Source organism: Falco cherrug, chromosome 9 (assembly GCF_023634085.1).
Source record: "Falco cherrug isolate bFalChe1 chromosome 9, bFalChe1.pri, whole genome shotgun sequence".
NCBI lineage: Eukaryota > Metazoa > Chordata > Aves > Falconiformes > Falconidae > Falco > Falco cherrug.
The window spans coordinates 24,696,785-24,719,807 of NC_073705.1; the positions used below are offsets into that span (position 1 = coordinate 24,696,785).

The 23,023-nt window shown below is 39.4% G+C and overlaps 1 protein-coding gene across 4 annotated transcripts in view; it reads right to left on the minus strand.

Annotated features, from left to right (window-relative positions):
* ADD3 (adducin 3) overlaps window positions 1–23,023 on the minus strand; it is a 103,697-nt gene that overhangs the window by 59,744 nt on the left and 20,930 nt on the right. For 3 of the 4 annotated variants that reach the window (XM_055720109.1, XM_055720108.1, XM_055720111.1), the window contains exon 2: window positions 7,418–7,462. The exons of the other annotated variant lie outside the window; for it this stretch is intronic. The gene's annotated coding sequence lies outside the window, so the exon portion shown is untranslated. The remainder of the gene's footprint in view (window positions 1–7,417; window positions 7,463–23,023) is intronic. 4 annotated transcript variants of the gene reach the window in all.

Below are 23,023 nucleotides of genomic sequence, written 5' to 3' on the forward strand. Positions count from 1 at the left end.
AAGACTGGCATGGGAGCTTGGGAGCTGCAGCGTTCAGTTCTCTGGCTCAGTGAACTTTCAGTTCAGTCACATAAACATACTTATGGAGAGCCAGGTAAGAACCAGCTCTGCTATCCCAGACCCCCTATTCCAACATACCAAAAGTGACATTGATGCTTTCTGAAGACACCGCCTTCTGCAAGCTTGAGACTCGTATCAACAGGCTTCTTCCTTGAAAACACTAATGAAATTATCTCCTTCTGTACCTTCATGGTAGCAGGTTACTGCTCCAAACATCAAGAATATTTGTTCTATGCATTATAACCAGGATTGGAACTCGTGAGTTACAGTATGTTTCATATTTTATTTTATTTTTTTAAGAAACATATTCAAAGACTGCAAACAAAGGATTTCATGGTAGTGGCATTAAATGGTAACATTTGGGGGCTTGACTGCTTTAGCTTATTAGAAGAATTAACTAAAGGTACAACCTATGTCAAGTATAAAAGGTCTATTCCCATCCTTACAGTTAAAGTAATCACCACTCACTAATTTGTGTAGCTGCACTAGTGTTCATCCAGAAGCATGGATAAATTGAACTTAAAATTTAAAGAACTAATTACAGGTTGCTCCAATTCCTTGAACAGACAAGCTTCAAATGGAACCATTTGACATGAAACCCTACATATCTCTACATCAAGGTGTAGAGACTCCACAACAGCAGCCGCTGTCAACCACTGAAAACAATTCCCAAACATGGATCATAAAGAAGACAGACTCGGCACTTACACTGTTAGCAATTTTTTTTACCCCCAATCCCTGCCCTTCAACCAAGCTCTCCCCAGTATAAAGATGATAACACAAATCACGTTTCCTAGCACTCCTAGCTGATAACCAGCAGAGACTGTAGAGTTGGGAGGTCTCAGTTAACAGCAGAAACCCTTTAGAAGGAACACAATTAAGACAGCGTCAGCTGCAAATAACTTGGCTGTGTTAGGTTAATATGATGTCAAGGTACACAACTAAGCCAAATCTTAAAACTAGCTGTATATTTAACTGATTTTTTTCCTATGAAGAGTCACTGATCATTAGCAGACAGAAAAAAACCTCATATTACTACAACTGAACTGTTAAGAAGTAAATCCAGCTTCAACGGAGGGGAAACAAAAAGCTGTGTGTTTATTAAACTGAGTTCTAAAATATCAACATTGCTAAGGAGGTCATCGTTACTGAGTGAAGTTCAATGACTGAAGGAGAAAAAAAAAAATTGTAAATCCACAAGCTGTTGTTGCAAGTCAGTCAGTATTGAGCAGGAGATTCAAGGCTTGTAACTACTTTGGAAAAAACACAGGTTTTAAAACATTTATTCTTCATTCACGCCACTCAGCTGATGAGTAAAGCCAAACCAGAATAGGTTGGATAAACACCCAATAATCTCCACTGTAAAGTTAAAGTGATAAGCTGATACACATCTAGGTACATTTTTATTTTTTTAATGCTTACAAAGATTCAGCACTTTTAAGCCATGAGGGACAGACTTACTCCTAAACTAAGAAGCAATTAAAAAATTTAAGTACAACGTGGTAGGGATAGGGTGACACATTTAAACCCATTTTGTTAATAGTTAGAATGCTAGCAAAATAGAATGATTTTTCCTTTTAGAAACAATATTGAATTTTAAGCTAGATCCGTTCTCTTGTAGTTATAAGCTTACTGATTTAAAATATGCCAGTCTGCAATTCTGAATCAGCATTTTCAGCTTTAATTCCAGCATCACATAAAGAGCTGAAAATCTGATCACCATGTCACAAGCTACTGATTAATTATATCAACTCTTTTTTTCAGCGCTGTTCTTCATTAATTCATAATTAACAGGATTTGGTAACACAATCTGTACTACTAACTTTTAACAGCCTGATCATGTCAACTGAAAAAGGACAAGTTTTTTAGTTGGTGAACTCCAGAGCTCCAGTGCTTCTCTCACATGCTCAGCAGCACCCACTCCCTACAGTTCCTGCTGGACATACCCACCAAGCTCCTCCAACCCCTGCTACAATCAGACACTTTACACAAATGCTGTCCTCTTCCTCCTCCTACCTCACATGACACCGCTTTATCACACAGACCAAGGAATTTGACATGATTAAGATACAGAAGCTTATCTGCTGCCAGCAAACTGTTTCCATGATAGGGGCATCGGAAAGGGAAAGGGAAAATGGCAGAAAGCAATCCAACACATTTCAACATGTTCCAGGCACTTGAGTCGAGGTGGGGGGAGGCAGCAACAGCAAGTCATTATTTTAATGTGATTAAAATAACGGCTTCAAAAGATATGCTGGCTGGAAAATTCTGAATGTCTTTTCCTTAAATCCGTAACAGACTTAACATCTACGGAAGTTCTGCACAAACCCAAGTATTAGCAGCACGCCTGAAGAAGCAGAATCGTTGCTTGAAGTGCCCTATTCAGATTTTTAAAGGCTGCATGATTTTGGATAAGCTCTCCTTACTACTATGGATCACTGAAGTAGCAGCAATTCTGAAAGTATCCTAGGGTAATGTTTTCCTGTTTTACTTTAAAAGCTTCCTCAGCTATTAAGCTCTCATCTTCCAGCTTTCCATCACAGCGAGAGAAGCAGTGCAAGTGCTCCAGCTTAATCTGCTCATGCCAAAGAAACTTTCGTTTTGGCTCTTTTGAGACAAGACAATCATCAGCCTAGTGCTGAGGATACAGAGAACCAGGTTCTACTTTGTAAGGGCAATCTACATTGAGAATTACACGTTTTTAAAATAATAATTAAGAACACAATCAGCCACGCAACACACACACATCTGTAATAAAGCAACAGGAGCAACACACAAAGCAAGTGCTTTTTCAGGAGAAAGGCAACAACTGTAGGAACGTTGAACAGGATCTCTGTTTGTCTTTTTTTTTTTTATATTCTCTTTGATTACTTTAGCTTGCACAATATGTTATCCCACATTGTATTTCATTTGTTTATGAGTATCTGGGCAGAGTTCCAGTGCTTTGATGCAACTGGTCACAGTGAACAGCTCAGTTCAGCATGAACACTACCACCAGCAGGGAAAGGTGGAGGAGATACAGCACCATTGTCACGTCCAGTACAGGACAAAGTCGAGACCAGCCAAGCAAACAGGAACTGAGTTCCATGAAGTCTCTTCACCTCAACAGGAAAGAAAAAGTCTGACAAATGGAGGACTCTAGAAAAATATAATAATTTTCATGATTAATGCAGTTATCTTTTTCTAATCTGCATGAGAAAAACGCAGAGTACAGATACAGTATGAAAAAATATTACTGTCTGCAACTACAAATATTTAGCAAGAAGATCAAAGTCAAAGACTCAGGCTTTTCTGCATTGAAACTTCTCATGCTAGGAACAAAAAAAGCTTCAAACCAATTCACAATAGAGAATAAGGTATCAGATAACATGATTTTATGAAACATGCATGAGCCCAACTGTATGTTTAATTTTGGTTTGTTATTAGACTGCAAGACCAACTTCTTTTGACAAGTATTTACTGGAAACAGGCATTTAAGGCAGAAATACACTTGTATCACATATTCTGCTTCATCATTCATGTAGGATTGTCTAGAATCAATGACATTTGAAGAGTCCCACCAGTGTGACTGAAGTGGCACCAAATAAAAGAACAAACTGACCAAAATAAGAAGAAAGTTTTCATAAGACAGACCATGGGGCTCAGAGAGGACAATAAAGTTACATATAACAGGAGGATTGCAGGCCTCTAGGATGCTGAAGTATGGTTCCACCAGGGCTGGTAACTGACAGATGACAGAGAATATAATCTATGTTTACATGAAATGCCATATATCCATGAGTAAACACTTATTAAACAGTTCCTCTTATCAAGCCTTGGAAGGGGTGTGCCTAAACAGATTTCAAGCCCATGTTTACCTCTCTTCCTCCATTTTCAAGCCAATGTTTACCCCAGTTCCTCCTTGCTGGATGGGAAAGGTGAGGGATGGTAGGAAAATGGAGACAAATATGTTGAAAGATACACTGGGGAGAAGGGGGGGGAAAAAAGAAAAAAAAAAAAAAAGAGGAAAAAAAGGCACTCAAGAGCATGCTTAAAAGTCCCACAAACAACATCTAGCCTCTCTCTAGGCTTAGAAAATCCAGGGGCTGAAAAGCAACAAAACTACAGCAGCTTGTTTAGAAAAATGACCCTCAACAGGGCTACTACAGTCATCCTGCAAAATAGATATGCCCCCATAACACATGTGTGTGTTGGGACAGTAAGGACTGACACTAAGTAAGGTAGTTTGGGTCAACTTTGGTCAATTCTACATTGGTAATATGCAAAAATACTTCAGTAACCGTCCTACTCTGCCCTACCTTGACCTCTTTGTCAGTACTACATGCAAGGGGATTTTAAAAGTCTAATTTCTAGCAAAAAGAGTAAAGCTATCTGGGACATGGAATGTTTCATATCAGAGAAAGGCATTAAAAAAGCATTTAAAAAAAAATCAACTTTACAAACTTGCTGAATCTTAAAGTAGAGTTTTATGAGATAGTTTCAGAAAATGGCCCCAACAGGTCCCTTGAATGTTTTAACAGTTCAAAGTCTGAGCCCCCCCTCACACAAACCATGTGGGACAACAGAAGCTGAAGGGAACGCAGCCTGCCCAGCAGCAAAGAGTCAACACCGAATTTCATTTAACCTGGTGAAATGGTTGGGGGTAATGCAGCCAGCCTCTCTACATTTCAGGGAGAGCTTGGGGTTTTGTTTCTGTTTGGGGAGAAGGATGTTTGGGATTTTTTGGTGTGCTTTTTTTTTTTTTTTAAGAAAAATCAATTCAGGTAATATATTTAAACACAGATTTAGATTAATCTTCAACCTTACTGTATTTTTGTACCATTTGCTTTTAGACTATTGCTTAGACAGAGGAGGAAATAAAAATGCAGTCATTTTACCATATTCTCCCGTTATAATGCATGCACCAGATTGGAGTTATTGAATAAGCTCATAAACCCCCAGGTTACATTCTTTTTCATCTGCAGCCTTGCCTTTCAAGTGAGCACTACTCTTATTAAAAGGACCAGAGACTGTCCTCAGGCATACCCTGTCTTTGAAGATGAAGCCCCAGCTACATTTTATGGAAAAGACCACTCAGGTCTTACCTTCACTAAACTGCACAGCGGGTTTAAACAATTACGCAAGACAGTGGACTTTGATTCCAGGCTCCTCTTACTCAGTCTCAAGTTTTAAAAATAATATTTTCTTTCTGCTAGGGCAGTCCTGAAATAAATGTTCCAAACAGTGATGATCCAAAGGCATTAAAGAAAAAGTTACAGCTTAAACAGCGTGACACAGATTATGAATAAAGAAACCCTTCCCATATGGAAAAGTTTTAGAAATTTGACATTTCTTTTCAATATGTGTTAATCAGAAAGACAGTAGTGAATTCTGACTGCTTCAGAAGAGAATCAAAATCTTGGGATATATTACACAAAAGAGCAATTGCAAAGAAGGAAGAACAATCTTATAGTTTCTTTTAAAACTTAACTATTAACAGTATTTTCTTAAATGGCTGGGAAAGTCTGCAGTTTGGAGCCAGCCACATGTTACTTATCAATGCTTCAAATGCAGGGTGAGTAAGAAAGGCCATGTCTGGTTCCTTTTGCAATAGGGGAAAATCTCTTTTGAAGTCTTTGAGGGACTGATGGGGGAGAAAGTGTCAGGAAAAGGGTATGACAGGTTTTGCACAGTGAGGGGCAAAAAAAGCCTGAAGTAAAATCTCTTGTCTAAACTGGGCAAAGAGATAGAAACCTCTCCTTCAGCACTGGAGTCGTCAGATAAAAAGTCTGAGACTCTTGTATCTTTTTTCCAGCGACACATGAATTCCTTTTTCTGCTTTTTGCCAGCTTCTCATCTTACCAAAAGCCTGCAGGAGAGGCCAGTCCAGCACCGAAGGGGACACAGCCATGCTGGGGCTCCATGTACAGTAGTCAGTTTCCCAAGATCCCAGGAAAACAACTTGTATTTTAAACACCCCAAGCATCACAAAAGACTTCAATTTAAAGGTGGAAGTTATCATCTGAATGATCTTAAAGCAAAATTTAAAGGATCAAGAAATTATTCTGTTTCTTGAAACAAAAGGCATTCGATGAACATCACTGCCAATATCACTGTTTTGCTCTGGGACAGGATTTCTCTCCTGTATTTACTATTCTGCGCAAGTAACTAACCTAAAAAATTCCACATTGCCTGCAGCATAATCATAATTATCCATCGGCAGGTTAAGAAGTAGACACATTTCGTTTTTACCAGCACTGTAAGTTGCTCTGCCCTTCTAAATTCCCATACTGTTGAAAACGCCAATCAAAACCAAAACTCGTTATTTTTCTCATCAATCACAAAAATAAATGTTTGATATAACTAGTCTCCAAAAGCTGCATTAAAAGTAAAAATTTGAGAGGTTAATTCCATACCAACTGTATTCATAGCTGTAGCAAACTGCTTTTGCATGTATTGCATGAACAACCTACACAGCAGAAGACATGCAAACTCAGCGTTAACTCAACAGGGCAGAAAGCTCCAGTTCACTACCCTCATTGCCCACAAGTAACAGTTTCATGCACTCTTTGTGGAAGAAAGAAGCTCAGCGCTGTTCAATTTGAAGTGCACAGAAGTATGCAGTAAACTTTTATTAATAAAAGCCACCGTTTTTATATTTTGATAATGTGATAATGAATACTATCCCCTAGGATACATAATAATAAATACTATCCCCTGTGATACAGAAGTCTCTGAAAGAAAATTTCCTTTAGCATGTCTGACCAGGAGGTCTGGTACCTACAAACAGTAATCCTGTTGCAGTTTCTGAACTCTAATGGTGAAAATAAATATTTTTTGTACAACCCTCAACCCTGTTTTGTTACCAAAACAGGGCTCTGAATTGGTTAGTGTCAGGCTACAAATAGGAAACAAACTGAACATAAATAACGTGCTGAGGTCTGCTAATTACTGTGATGATTGTCAAAGCTGCTAGTACCAAATTCACTCATCTTTGATGGTACTTATCAGCTGGTCATTGTACCCAGTTGTACAAATAGGTAATATCCACCTCACTGTGGCTGGAACTTTCAGGACGACTCTATATCCACACACATAAGAAATTTCATTACATATTTAGAGTAAATATTATGCACTATTACTCAGACTTACACACACACACACCAAAGCTATGTTACAGTTTCATCCCATGAAAGTATTTTGCACAACATTAATGAGATCAAAGTAATTGTGGATTTTTTTTGTCTGTGCTTTTTAGTAAAACCACTTTAAAGTGGCAGTTTGCTGATTCAGTTCCCCTCCTCCTCTTTAAAATCATTACACTAAACGACGAGCAACAGCACAGCCAAGAATTCAGACAGTAAAGTATTTTAACTACCTTGAGTTTTTCCACAATTCTCCTTGCTCTAGTAATGTAGTTGACCTGTAAAACAGAAGAAAGAGATTACTGATTCCTGGTAGGCTTTTCAATATTACTAGAATATACTGTACACTTAAAACTTACAAAAGCATTAACACAACATTCAGTTTCTTGAAATCTTTTTCAGAATATTTAATGGAATTACATTTTACTTTGTTAATATAACACTTTTTTCATATACAAAAAAATCTCAAAGGGAAGTCTCACTTAAGAGCGCCTAGTTGGGAACCTCATCATTTTGCCTCATGCACACTGGGGTACAAATCATACGTAAAATCCAGTCTACCTACTGAATTTTTAAAATAGAGCATAACAGCCACAACCCACAGTTCCTCTTCTAGCCCAGCAGAAGCTGAACTCTAGAGCAGCTGCTATGCTGCTGAGCAGGCAGGCTCTGGTCCAGTGGGGAGCCAGGGAAAGGAACACAATACCTCTCTTTGAAGGTTGACAACTGCTGGTGAGCAAAGTTCATAAGGAAACAACCGCCTTGCTCTGACCCTTTCCCACCACTGAGCAGCTATGGGTTTTCCTCTTGCCTTCATCTTCTAACATGAAAGTAAAATGAATAAATAAAGTAGCAATTGTTCTATCGTCTTTTGTCTTCTCAGTCTCTGAGCACAAGTTGTCTTCTATCAAACTTGACAAATCTATTTCTATCATCTTCCCTTTTCCCTCAACCACTCCTCCAAGGAAAAGCAGTTATTCCCTGGGGGCCAGGGGCCAGACTCTTTGATTTCATACATGCATACAAAACATATGTTACATTTTCTTTTCTAAGATCTATACATTGCAAATTAGACATTTTATGCATTGTGAAAACACTAAGCTCAGCCTACCATCAGGCACAGGCAGTACTTCTCACCAACTTGTTAACCCATTTTTACTTATCACATTGTAACAGCCCCTTTCAACCATCACCAGCTTTTTCCCTTTTAATCTTTCATGACTACAATACAGTATCCTCAAGCATTACTGTTTAGGTCTTCTTGGTATGTACAAATATTTCACCAGTTTCAACAATTCAGCAAGCTGGCTATCCCATTCCCTATCACCGCTAAAAGCTGGATTATTCAATGTTCTGTATGAATTTCAGCAGTGAAGAATTGATTTCCAAAGAACTAATGTGCACAAAAAGCAGGCAAGTAGAAATACACAAAATTGCTGTAAGACATTATTCTCACAAGATACTCTGAAGCAAAAAACAAAACTTCCAAGAGAACCATGGTTAAAATAAGATGTTGCATGTGTGCACAAATTGCCTATTTCCCTGAATTACTTTGTTACAGAAGCTCAGTTCCTTGCTCACTTGAAATATATATGTTGCCATAAACATGGCATTATTTTCAGCAAGTTTGTATTTAGGAATGAACAATGTACTAATACAGGTAAACAGCCATAGAACTATTTCATCTACTTTCAGATCTGACAAGAATACAGATTTAGGAGACAGAACTGGCTCTAGCCAGGTGCTCTGCATGGGGCTTGGGCATATTTGCTTATTTTGCTGTCCTGCCAACTGCTCCCTGGCAGAGCATACAAAGTGATGGCAGTGACTGGGGAAAGAGGAGGAAATGTATTGGCATCAAAAAGTCGTGTTAGATCAGGAGCCCTCCACAAAGTCAGGAATTTAAACACTTTAACGTGACTGTTTATTCTTGGCATGAGTACGATTTATTTTTCATCTACTTCACACTGTTAGAGATAAGGGAACGCTATTTCTATGCAAGTTCCCGATACATTATTTTAAGCCTAGCCAGCACCCGCAAGAAATCCCATCTTGCAGGCTAGCAGCTATTGTTTCTAGAAGGTATTGGTAGACCACTCTTAGACATGAAAATTCAATATTCTTTCCAATCTTGACAGCTCTGGGTACAATAGCACTGGTTGGCAGAATGTAGAGGCACCCACTTATTATGGCGTTTAACACTACTTTATTTCCCCCGGAGCTGTACAGCACCGCTAGCTCCCATAGGGACCAGGGTACCCCCAGGCAAGCTACGGCTACCTTGCTTGGCTGTGTCCCCATCTCTGGGCACTGGAGACCCTACAGCTCTCAGCAAAAGAAGGGAGTGGGGGAAAGACCTGAAGCCAAGAACTGTAACACTCCAAACATCATACAATTCCGAGAAGATTTTTTCCTGCCCTTTGTCACAAATGCTTTGCTACAACCCCTTTCTTCTTTACATCCCTTCTCACTAGTATCGCTCAACGCATTTTCACAAGCTCTTGCTCCCTCCCCAATTCAAAAATCTCATTGTCAAAGAAATCCCAACAAAAAAAACCTTGACAATTGTGAAACTGCTATGTTTGGTGCCATGACCTAATTCACTCTGCTTAATTCATTGGGGTCTTTTCATCCCATTCTATCCACCCCTTGAGTGTAAGCAAGAAACTCTGACCTAGGCAGTGGCCAGCAGTTGTCTTCACTACACTTAACATTGTTTAGGCCATACTTTTAGCTCTTATTTAGTAATTAAATGCATCTATGGCCAAAATAAAAATCATACATCCAGTAACAAAGGATGCAGATCATACCAATTCTGGGGAAAAAAATCTGAGAAGAAATAACAGTCGTGCAGTGAAGAACCAACTCAAAGGCAGATTAAGGAAAATATTAACTGGAAGACATTCTTGGATAAACAAATTAGGAAGAGAGATTGATTTTAACTGAAGACATGACAGCCGTAAGACAAATATTGAATATGAGCAGCTTCAAAAAAAGGAATACATCTGAATAAATGTATGTCAGAAATCAGACATAGTATACAAATCCTAACATGATATTGAAAATGCAAGTACAAATTAAATGTTAAATGAGGGTTTCAGCCTGTAAGACAAAAGGATTTGTATTTCAGAGATAACATTTCTCTTCTTGAGTATTAAAGTGCCACTTGGTTATTTGAGAGCTAGCTCTCCCCCACTCAGAGAAGCAACATTTTAGAGCTGCATCCAGAAACTATGAGTAATCACGATGACAGACCGTCAAGGAACTGATGGGATATCCCAAAGAAACATGTCCTGGAATGAAAATATGATCATCTTCAACTACTCATACTATAATGACTGATCAAGCATGTATAAGGAAAATACACTTCTGGTTTGAATCCAGATCTTAAGCATAAAAAGTAAAGCCCTAGTAAATATTTAAGAGAATTTTAAGTTCCAAACTGAAGAGCTGGCAGCTAATATGTTGTTTTTTTTTTTTAAACAAACAAAACCATCAAAAGATTGTGCAACTCTAAGAGTCCTTAAGGAAACAATTGGGAATTTTTCATAACGTGGTATTTCCTTATACCACTGACCACAGAAATGCAAACAGTTCCACCAAACAGAGATTTCTTCATTGGAAACAGCTGACAATCTAACCATGTTTCCATCTTTTCCACTCTCAGTGCTCAGCATACAAAATAGATGATATAATGGGATACAGAAGTGCCGTACCAGGGCCACAGGATATCTTTACTACAACTCAGCACCTGAAAGGCTTTACAAGAATATATTTCCTGAGGGAGAGAGAGCAAACTTATGTTTAATTAATCGAGCATCTTTGTCTAATATATTTTTCTGCTGAGATTTCTACTACTTTGTTGATTTCCCCAAAATGCTGTCAGGTTCCTTATCAACTAGAAACAGACCCCTAGCCTCAACCATAACTCGTATCAGTCACAAGACTCAGTTCTGCAACATTCCCTTCCTGACAGTAAGGCAGGTGATGCTAGTGAGGAGCACTGGCACAAAACCATGGGTTGTTACTCAACTTGTCAGGTGGAAAAAAAAAGGTAGTACTACTGGTAGTATAGCCTTCGTACCTTATACAATATACCCCATGTTAGTCTAAAGAATAGATCTCCTCATCAGTTTCTCCATTTGGGATTATTATTTGAGCAATGCCAACCAACACTGACTACCTCCAAAGCAAGCTGGAAATGTTGGTGTAATGTGATGGGCAATAGCACTCTTGGCACTCTCAGACTACCTTCACACCCTGCACGAGGAGACCAAGAATCAGAGATATCCCAAGGAAAAGGCAAGACAGGCCTTATAAAAGGGACTTCATTCTCTTGACAGCTAATTACCAAGTAACTATGATGGAGAAAGCAATTTACAATCTGTGCTGAGCTTCATGCTGTGAATACAAAAAAAAAAAAGAAATGAACATAAGCCGTGGTAAAACCAGAGAGTATTGTCAGAATTCAGGAAGGCACCAGGAATGCTATAAGGTGCTAATCATAGGCACCCTGACAAACATCTGTCATTACAAATTTGCAACTCAATTAAGCCAAGATTTTAATCAGGGCTACAACTTTACTTAATTCTCTCCATTGCAGCTGAAGGAAAGCAAGGGGAATAAGTCATAAAAATAGAGCAAAACTGAAATGTGCTACAGAGAGACCAAATTGTTTTCAGAAGGAAAAAAACAAAACAAACAAAACCCATGAAAGACAAAGCTTTATGGAGTTAGTGTGCCAAACAAGTAAAGAATTTTGCATGGTAGAAAAGACAAATGTCTTAACTTCAGATAGAGACATTAAAAGACTTTGCCTGTGTGGAAGACTGTTTACAGTCTTATTACCCTGGTAGTCAAGGAAACCACTCTTAGAAGATTTCAAATTTTGGAGTTCCCCTTTTAGGACAGAACATGGAAAAATTCTCCACATTTGTCAAAAAAAGATAATGGGATACTGATCTGGTGTCCCACATGAGGATAAACAGGGCCACAAGGCTTTGACAGCACACTTGTCTCAATGGCACTGCAAAGGAAGAGGTCACCCCCATGACCAAAACGTGCCTATACTGTGCTTTTAATCTTCTGAGGTAATAAATGATAAATCAGCCATTGCAAGTCTCCCATAATATTTTCACATACAAGACCATTTACCAGGAGTTAAATGGTTTTCAACTAAAGCCCTAATAGAATTAAATCTGGCCAGGGTCATCAAGGACAACAAGAAAAGCTTCTATAGGTGTGTTGGTGTAGATGCAGACCCTTTCTGGAAGGAAACAGGAGACCTGGTTACCCAGGACTTGGGGAAAGCGGAGGTAGTCAACAATTTTTTTTACCTCTGTCTTCACTGGCAAGTGCTCCAGCCACACCACCCACATCGCAGAAGGCAAAGGCAGGGACAGGGAGAATGAAGAGCTGCCCACTGTAGGAGGAGGTCAGGTTCAAGACCATCTAAGGAACCTAAAAGTGCACAAGTCCATGGGACCTGATGAGATGCATCTGCAGGTCCTGAGGGGAGCGGTGGATGAAGTGGCTGACCCACTATCCATCATATTTGACAAGTCACGGAAGTCCAGTGAAGCTCCCACTGACTGGAAACAGGGAAACACAACTTCATTTTTACCAAGGGAAAAAAGGAAAACACAGAGAACTACAGGCCAGTCAGTTTCACCTCTGTGCCTGATGAGTTCATGGAGCAGATTCTCCTGGAAACTATGCTAAGGCACATGGAAAATAAGGAGGTCATTCGTGACAGCCAGCGTGGTTTAACTAACAGCAAATCATGCCTGACAAATTTGGTGGCCTTTTGTGACAGGGCTACAGCACTGGTGGATGAGGGAAGGGCAACTGACATCATCTACCTGGACTTGTGCAAACCATTTGACACTGTCCCACGCGACATCGTTGTCTCTAAACTGGAGACACACGGATTTGACAGATGGAGCACTCAGTGGATAAGGAATTGGGTAGATGACCACACTCAAAATGTTGCAGTCAACAGTTCAATGTTCAAGTACAGACCAGTGACAAGCAGCTTTCCTCAGGTATGGGTACCAGCACTGTTTAACATCTTTGTCAGTGACAGGGACACTAGGAATGAGTGCACCCTCAGCAAGCTCACCAACGACACCAAGCTGAGTAGTACAGTCAACATGCTGGAGGGAAGCAATGCCATCCAGAGGGACCTTGATAGGCTTGAGATGGGCCCATGCAAACCTCATGAAGTTCAACAAGGCCAAGCACAAGGTCCTGCACCTGGGTCAGGGCAATCAAAGCACAAATACAGGCTGGGCAGAAAATGGATTGAAAGCAACCCTGAGAAAGACTTGGGGCTGTTGGTGGACAAGAAGCTCAACACGACCTGGCAGCGTGCATTTGCAGCCCAGAAAGCCAACGGTATCCTGGGCTGCATCAAAAGAAGGGCGACCAGCAGGTCAAGGGAGGTGATTCTCCTCTTCTATTCAGCTCTCCTGAGACCCCACCTGGGGTACTGCATTCAGCTCTGGGGCCCTCAGCATCAGAAGGACATGGATGTGTTGGAGCAAGTCCAGAGGAGGTCACAAAGATGACCAGAGGGCTAGAGCTCCTCTCCTAGGAAGACAGGCTGAGAGAGTTGGGGTTGTTCAGCCTGGAGAAGCGAAAGCTCTGGGGAGACCTTATAGCAGCCTTCCAGCACCTTAAGGGGACCTACATGAAAGCTGGAGAGGGACTTTTTACAAGGGCCTGTAGAGACAGGACAAGGAGTAATGCCTTTAAACTGAAAGGGGGTAGATTTCGATTGGGTATTTAGGAAGAAATTCTTTACTGTGAGAGTGGTGAGGCAGTAGAATAGAACAGGTTGCCCAGAGCAGCTGTGGATGCCCCATCCCTGGCAGTGTTCAAGGCCAGGCTGGATGGGGTTTTGGGCAACCTGATCTAGTGGAAGGTGTCCCTGCCCATGGCAGGGGGGTTGGAACTAGACTATCTTTAAAGTCCCTTCTAACCCAAACCGTTCTATGATTCTGTGAGTTACTGAACAGGAAGCTAAACATTTCAAGATAGGCTTTATTTGAACTACTGCATCTTTATCTTTTCTTTCTAAGAGATGTACACAAAACTCTCAAAGCACTGACCTTCCAAAGCACACTCTTGGTCTTGGAGAAATCTGCTTTTCTAAAGTTACAAACATATGAAGCCTCCCCTCCTTTTCAGAGGATACTGAAGATCTAAACATAAATTATACAAAGCAGCAGCTTGGTTTAATTACAAATAGTAAAGCAAAAATTTTCCCAATTATCTTAAGTAGATAAGAAAAAAACACATCAGCTGATATGCCAGTCTGTGCTGAGATTTAGAAGACTGCTCAAAACCTATCAGCATCCTAGAGAAAAACATACACCAAAATATTTTCAATTTAATCTTAGTGAGGATACTATAGAGAACTACCCAGACTCTGCAGGCTGTAAGGCAAGGCAGTAGTTAGAGCACACCACATATTTCCACAATTAGAACATAGTAATATCAAGCTATGCAAGAAATGATTTGCTAGTTTTCATTAACATGTACGGTTCATTTTTATTTTTTCCTACAGTTGTTGCACCAAGATGCATGTTCAGAATGGCAAGAAACTACTAAGCAGAGTCTATGTAACATTTATATTCAAGTTGAACTGGCACCACAATCAGTGGAAGCTTTTTTTTTTTTTTTTAAGGAAGCAAAGATTAATTTTAGAGAAATGTTACAAATCAAAGCTATTGAAGAATATTTGAAAAGCTTTAATTACAGCTTCTGTCTGAACTAAATACATACGAAAATGAACATGCTCATTCACTATTACCATAGGGTTTACAGTTTATAACAACACCTGTTATTCCATTTTACTTTTGTCATCGGATAAATCCCACTACTGAAGGCTCAATGCTCAACAATCCAGTGTTGTGAAGAATATAGCTGCTGTCTGGTATCTACTCTAATTACTGTTTCTCAGCAAGTTTATAAGAGTAGTTTCAAGTGGGGTATTTTAAGTACTGCATTATTAATTTTTCATATAAATACAGTCCAAGCAGTGGGAAATGGCAGTTTCAGAATTCATCTGAATGGCCTTAAGGATCCAGATGCGTTCTGTACAGTTCTGCAACAGGCGTCCCAACTGGCATCAGGAAAATAATTTCAGCATTACATACTTCTACTCCCTTTGCCTACTTAAAATGAAATCCCTACTGAGATCAGCATTAGTCAAGCTGTATTCATTCATATTTGTTAATATATTGCATCTCTTTCAGTGACAGGTACTTCAAGCCACACAAAATACAAACACTAACCATGGCTTCAAAAAGCCTGTCAAGGGGAGGTGAACAGTGGTCCTTTAACTTTCATCATGAAAAATGAAAAAGCGTATGTTAGAGCTATACACAATACATTTAAGCAAAATGATTTTCAAGCTATGTCCAAGGTTTGGGTAATTGTAAAGAAAAAATCCCACTTAGCATCTTCCTATTGCTGTTTAATGCCCCTGAACTTGCATCCTAATCTTTTTCCCTCTCTAGGTTTTTTGGGGTTTTTTTTTTTTTTTGTTTGGGTTGTTGTTTTTTTTTTTTCACACTCCACATATATTCCAGTATTCAGACTCTTCAGATTTTAAATCTCTCCTGGAAGAAAATTATAAAAAGAATAATGTATCTTGCATTTCTTTTTTAAAAAGAGAAGGAAATGTAAAAGCCCGACATTACTCCTTTCTCACCTTTTGTTAGCACAGGTTTCCTGCTTTCTTCTTGTCCCCAAGATAAAATCTCCTTCTCATTTTCTACCAGTCTTTCAGGGTCAGCTCCAACTCATTAGCTTATTCTACAATCTCATTACTGTCATCAGATTTCACCTACTCAAATGACATACTCACTCCACTTCTTAAAAGTTGCTCTCAGTTTCTCACCAGAAACCATCCATGCCAACCAATCCTACCTAGCAGTTTGCAGGATCCCACCCTCAGCAACGCATACTCACCTAGAAATGCCAATACTGTTAACTGTTGTAAGAAATAAGAAATCCCACCCTCCACTCATTGCAGCTCCCTCCTTTAATACTTTGCTCCTACTTCTACATTCAATTTTCAGCACCATCCCCTGAACTTACAGCACTTCATCTTTGGCCTGCTCCCCCTTTTCCATTGCCATGTGATATGAGAGCTACCCATAAGCACTGCTTTGTCTAACCTCCTATAAATCATAAATATACCAGTTTACCACTAGGAAATGGCCCTGCATCTATCTAGCCTTTTAAATTCTCAATCTGACATCCACAAGAGAACATTTTTACATTTTTAATCACCTCATCCGCAATCAGAAGCAACTTCTTGGTGTTGTATGCAGACCATCCACCTCTTGCTCTGCCCAAGACACTCGCTACAGCATCAAAGCTTCAAGAACAGAATGGGCACTTCGGGGAGCAAGAGCTCTGCTCCCTTGGGCTCCATCACGCAGGTATGTGATACACCATTTTCATTAGACTTGCATGTGAAAAACACACTTAAACATTTGCAGTTATAGTGCTGTTACAGAGACAGTTGTCTGCCTAAGGATAAAAAGCAAGGCAAGTTTCACAGGGAATCTTTCCATCTTTTTCCACATGAGAATGTGCTAGATTTTATTGTTACTATACTACATTTCATTTCAAGGCATGTTTTTTTTGCAAACTGCCTTTGCCATTTCACTCCTAAAAAATGTCCATTCAGGATGTTTTTACTAAGAAGTGATGCTTGATAACTCGATGCTTCAACCACCTCTGCTGCCACCGATTACTTTCTAATCTCATCTTTTCCTTTACTACTATGTTGGGTTTATTTCTAAGCCATCAAATCTACATCACCTCTACACCTGCACTAGCACAGTTTTCTCTTTCAGCTATGAAGCCGAAGCATTACTCCCATTCTACTTCAGCAACATTACTTCTGAAGGTTTCCAGCAAGGTTACCATCATTCTTTCCGAGACTGCCCAAACTTGCTTCATACTGTGCCCAAAAACAAGAAGAGACGAATGGAAATAAAAATGAAGCCCTGCAGCTGAAGTTTTGAGGGGCTGGAGAGGATTTTCCCCACACTCCCAATTGTTATTGAGGCAATCAGCCCAGTCACATCGATGCACAGCACAACCTCTCATGAGCAATCTCTGTGCCCGATGACAAATAATCAATGTGTCACAACATAAACTTCAATTGTATGGTATTATTTTCTTCCAGTATCAATTTATGGATAAAGCCATAGCTAGATTCATGATGCCAGTCTTGCTGCAAAACTAATAATGGACAATAAACATACAGAACTTTAAATATTTTTCCTCATCTACGAAGTACCGAAACACTTATTTATTGAAACAAGCTGTATTTGGAAGATTGTGATTTGTTTACAAACTGACCAACTCCATTGGTTGAACTCCATTCAACAGATTATCAGTATTCTTCCTACTTTATTCTGATATTATAAACAGAAACATTGCCTCTTTGTATTCTTTATTGACTCTCATTAAATGCTCAGTGAAGACCCCAAACCTGAGAAAGAATAAAAACCAACTTTTTTTTTTAAAAAAAACCCCTCTGTACCTCACTTATTCACTTTTTACTTCTAACAAAGCTTAATTCATCCAACCTCCACCCTAACCCCTGGGAGCATCTTGTACTTTCCAGCATCTGGACTGTATTTACTTTACTAAGAAGAAAGTTAAATTTGCTCATGAACAAAGAAAATCCCCTTACTATCTTCCCGTCTTGTCTGCATAGTTATTTTTTAAATTCTTATTTTCTTAAAAACATTATTGTGCCCTCTGGGGAGCTCGCACAATCTTCCTTGTGAGTTCTATGGAGGTCACGCAACTTCTTCATTTACCATCTTCTAACATTGTCTTTTTATTATCCAAAAAAAAAAAAAAGGGGGGGGGGGGGGGGGGAAGAGAAATTACTATTTTTCCCCTCTGTTTTAACCTTCTCTTCACAAAAGGCCTTACGGACAGCACAGAAGTTCACGTATGATGGATTAGGATAGTAGCCATTGTGCTGAGGTGTTTGTTTAGACAGTAAAAGTAACAGTTTTGCAAATGAAAAATGATTGCAGAACTAAGATCAGAAACAAATTTTATGAGGAACATAGACACGTGTTTACTTTTGAAGCTGTACCCGTTTTGATTGTATCCCTCCCCCTGGTAGCTCATGCTAGTGCAGGACTGCTGCATCTCTGTCCCTCCACTTTTCATCAAAATATCTGTGTTGTGACCCCATTACCAACACTATGGATACAAACGTGCCAAGGAACACTTCCCAAAAAGGTGCAGACTGCAGAAGACAAGCAGCTACCTCAAACTGCTTTTTACTGTCGACCACATGTTCTTAAACCCCACCTACTTTTATTTGGTTTTATCTGAGCTGCTGTATAATGCTTCCCCTTTAGTGCATTTTATAACCCTATTTTTCAAGGCACACTATCGTTTTTGATCAAAAGTAGTGAACTATAGCTTATGACTAAACGCTATTTTTCAGCTTTGCTCTGCTCCACTTGACATGCACCAGAAATCTTCATCAAGTTTAAATGAAAGCCAGATTGGCCCCTTTGTTACAAAGAAAATTAATGAAAGCAATGAGCAACGCATGACATGCTAACTTTTTAATTAGGAATTGAAGGTTCCTGATGCTTTGTGATGCTTGACCCAAATGCCTGACTAATTTAAAATATTAATTTAGTTTAATGAGCTAATTTACTACCTGTGATAAGGGAAAAATGCCAGTGTAGAACTATACAGCAACATAAATTAGAAAACACATGCTAGAAGAAAAACACCTTTCTACAGGGATGATTGCCTGAAGAAAACTGCCTGCTGTTGTTTATTTTCAAGTTGAACCTCTGAATTTAATTCAAAGAAGTGACCCTTCAGAGGCATAATGATTTTTAATGTTTATGTCAAGTATCTTCTGGTCTCTTCAGCAACTCTTCTCGAATATCAAGGAGTAGAAGTTCAACTACAGATGTGCGGGAGGCTGCATACCACCACCACAGTAAATTCATTAGAGCAGGAAATACACAGTCGAAAGGTAACAATGAATTAAAAACATAATTGAACATGCCCATGTGAGAAGTCACTACTGAAGTGACTCACCCAAATACTACCATGTATAAAATAATGAAAAATAGATAGTTAAAATTTTGCATAAAGCTCTGTGGCCACAAAAATGCTTGGACCAGCATAATTAAAGGGATAAAGCTGGGGCAGAAACACTTCCCTTGCCAACATTTACCTCTTCCATATCCGTGAAATGAGGGCTTAATGCAATATTAACAAAACCAAACATTCTGCTTCCCTGCATTTGTAGTTGCCAGTTTCTACACTGACTCAATACAATCCCTTCCCAGTTTTTCCCTCCTCACCTCCAAAATCCACAAAGGACCATCAGTATGAATGAACACAGTTTTCCATTAAAATTAGCTGAAGCATAGTGAAGATGCCACACTTCTCTGTTTTAGGGAAGTATTGCCAAGTTATTTATCAGAACAAAACCCTAGGAGATTTGTTACCAGTTGAGCAACACCTCCCACTAACAAGGACATTTTGCCCTCTTTATGTGCTTTGAAGCTGTTCAAATTTGCCCCAGACTATGTAATACTTTTTTCTTTTGCAAGTGAAGACATGGACAAAACACAGTTAGGCAAATAAACTTCCTTTTCTTGAGACACAAGCTGAATGTTTCACGCAAGCTACTTTTACTTTCAGCAGTGACAACTCCTTGCAACTTAATCAAAGGAATAGCAATCACAGCCTAGCAGGCTATGTTTTCTAGAGCACCCATGCTGGAAAATGATCAGTAAGAAAAGGTTCACTGCTGAGGAAAGAAGAATCTGCAGAGAAGGACCAATGTATTTGCACTTAGTGTGCATCAATTTGATTTTACGTGTTTCTAACAGAAAGAACATGAAGTGACTTGATTCTCAGTCTGCCTCTATGGTATCAGACTAGTTTCTAAGGAAACAAGGAGAATCCGAGGCAACAAGATTTCTGCATTTGTGCTGCTTCTGTAGCAAACACAGCATCGGCTGCAGAAGGTGCATGAAGCAAAATCCCTCCAAGCCAATTAAGGAATTGAATCTTGAGCATCCTGAACTAGCAATTTAACCAGCAACCTCACTGGTGAAGCACACCCATCTATTCAAGGAGGGAGAGCACAGAGGTGTGAGGAGGATGCACACCCACTCATCACCAGTACCAGTCTTCCTCTCTCAACAACAGTGCAGGAAGAAACACTAAAAATAAACTGTAATACAGTTGGCACTTAATATAATCTGCTTGTTCATGCATGCCGCAGTTCCTCTGTGACTTTTAAAAAGAAAATCTGACTGCCCGCATCTTGTGGTATCTCTTTCAGAGGGAAAGCAAATTTTTAACTAGTGAGGCAGCAAGAATCTTCTTTCCAAGAACTCAAAGCAGACCAGGTAAAGGGTGCTGATTTTCAGGAGCTTCCACACGATGAACTCCAACTAGGTTTCCTTGCCACCATGAGCACTGGACTTTGGAGAGGCTCACCCCAAGCCTCCCTGCCAGTCAGGCTGGTGGCACAGGGCTGCTTTAGATGATGTCCTCGTCTGGTGCTGCACCCTATGTGCAAAGATTGCATTCAGGATGCAGACAGACCCAAGGACAGCTACATCAGGTAACTCCACACAGTTAGGTCCTCCAGGCCAAAATAATCAGAATTCTTTGGAGAATTTAAAACTTCAGAGGTACACGGTGCACTTCTGAAACTCTGAAATGAAACATTCCTTCTAGCAACCAGTCACATAACCCACTGCTTAGCAATGGAGGTTGCACGTGTGTATGTGTCTGCAAGCAAAACAAGTTGCATTATCCATCATCCTCACGACACAGCAAGACAGTTTCTCTCTGGGTATATATGCAATTTTAAAGAAAAAAGTTATCTTAAATTCACATTTCAAAATAAATCCAGTTTTCCTTTATGTTCAATAAAAACTGGACTGTGAATTGAAAATAAAGTTTTCCTAAAGCAGTTTCAATATGGGTGTTCAAGTGAGGCTAATTTAACTCTAAAGAGAACACTCCCCAGTTTGCATAGTCCTGTGTTGGTTTGGGCAGGGACAATTCTTTTTGCACTGCTGTCTACTTTTCAGAAGGAAAATGCCAATGCACCTCAAAAAAATCAGTGTTAAAAACCTACTTCCCAAAGTCTTTGCCTGAAGGGCAGCAGTCCAGAGATACAGCCCAGGGCTGAACCCCCCAATACATTACCACCAGGCCAGGATACTATTTCACTGCAGAAAGCACATCAATACCCATCTCTATCTATAAATCAGCGGAATCTATTTTAGGCACGAAAGCTTCAAAATAAATCCTTCTGACCAACCTCCCAAATTAATTATGCAAATGCTGTATGAAAGTGCACAGATCATTATTACTTCAATTATTAAACCCCTGCACAGATACTCTGAAAGGGAAAAAATAAACGTCTAGTTATACACATTGAATAATCCAGATAACAGCCTGTCACATGCATCACTCAATGCAAATCAGAATGATGGTTTTAGCTGTAAACACAGTGTGGAAACATCAAATAACTATTTCATGTTTGGCAAGAACACACTTGTGTTTAAGATACCATTCTGTATTCAGTGGGTTATATATATTTTTAACTTTTCTTCCTGACAAGTTTCAAAGCCTTTCCTTACAAAACATACCCTGTAACATATTCCAACATAGGTGAATAATCATATTGCCCCTGACAGAAGAACACTGCTGCTTCCAGACTTGCTAAAAACACTAGAAGCAACAATACTTTGTTTACTCCATTATTGTCATTCAAGCAAAGCATGATTGCTTATATATTCAAAATGACCATATAGAAAGGCTGTACTCAAAAATTCCTGTGCTGAGGGGCACTCACCACTTCCAAGAAAGGAAGAAAGGCATACTTGCTGTGGGTAACTAACACCGGTCATGAAAATAAGTCCCCAAGACTCACTCCAGACATGTTTAGCAGGTAGGATTTTCTTCATTTCAAACTATGTCTTTCCAACACAGCAAGCAAACCATGCAGGCATTGAGAGACATGAAAGGAAGGGACAAAACTGAACAGGTAGAAGTAGATGAGAAGGCCCAGGTTAGACATGCTAGGGAAGCAGCAGGAACGATTGCCATCCTCTTCATGCCTGGTACTAGAGAAATTCCTTATACCCACTGTCCGTGCCATAAAGCCAAATTCCAGTATGTGTTAAAACACATTTCAAGACAATGTTATTAAGGGGAGATTAGGTTTTTAATGAAACAGTCCTACAACTCAAGAACTTTAGGCTATCAGTTGGAAAAGCACAAATTAAGAATTTCAGCTACTGTCATTGTGTAGCCACTACATCAGATATAAATGCAACAAGAATGTCTATCTGCTGTATGGCACAGCAGTTTTCGCTTCCCCCCCAGGCTTTGCTTTCTAAGACCTTTTGCTACTTACATGTAAAACACAAGATACTAAATTTCACGTTGAGATTATACTAGTTTTAAGGTATGAAGAAATTCTATAAAAATATCAATAAAGGAAAATAAATGCACAACTTCTTAAAGACACAGCTGGAATAGATTTAGGGGTCAGTCCAATGAAAGTACTGCTGCTGCACATTTTCGCCTGGTTGGATCACCACATTGAGACAAAGACAGATCCTGTCAGATATTGCTGCAATAGCTATAACAAAGTTTACTGATGAAATCCTTATTTGTCATTCACGATAGGGATTCCAGTTTTCCAAAGGGGAAAAGAAAAAAACCACCCAGGACCATTAAAACTATACACAAGTGTTACAGTCAGTTTACAGAAGATGCAAACA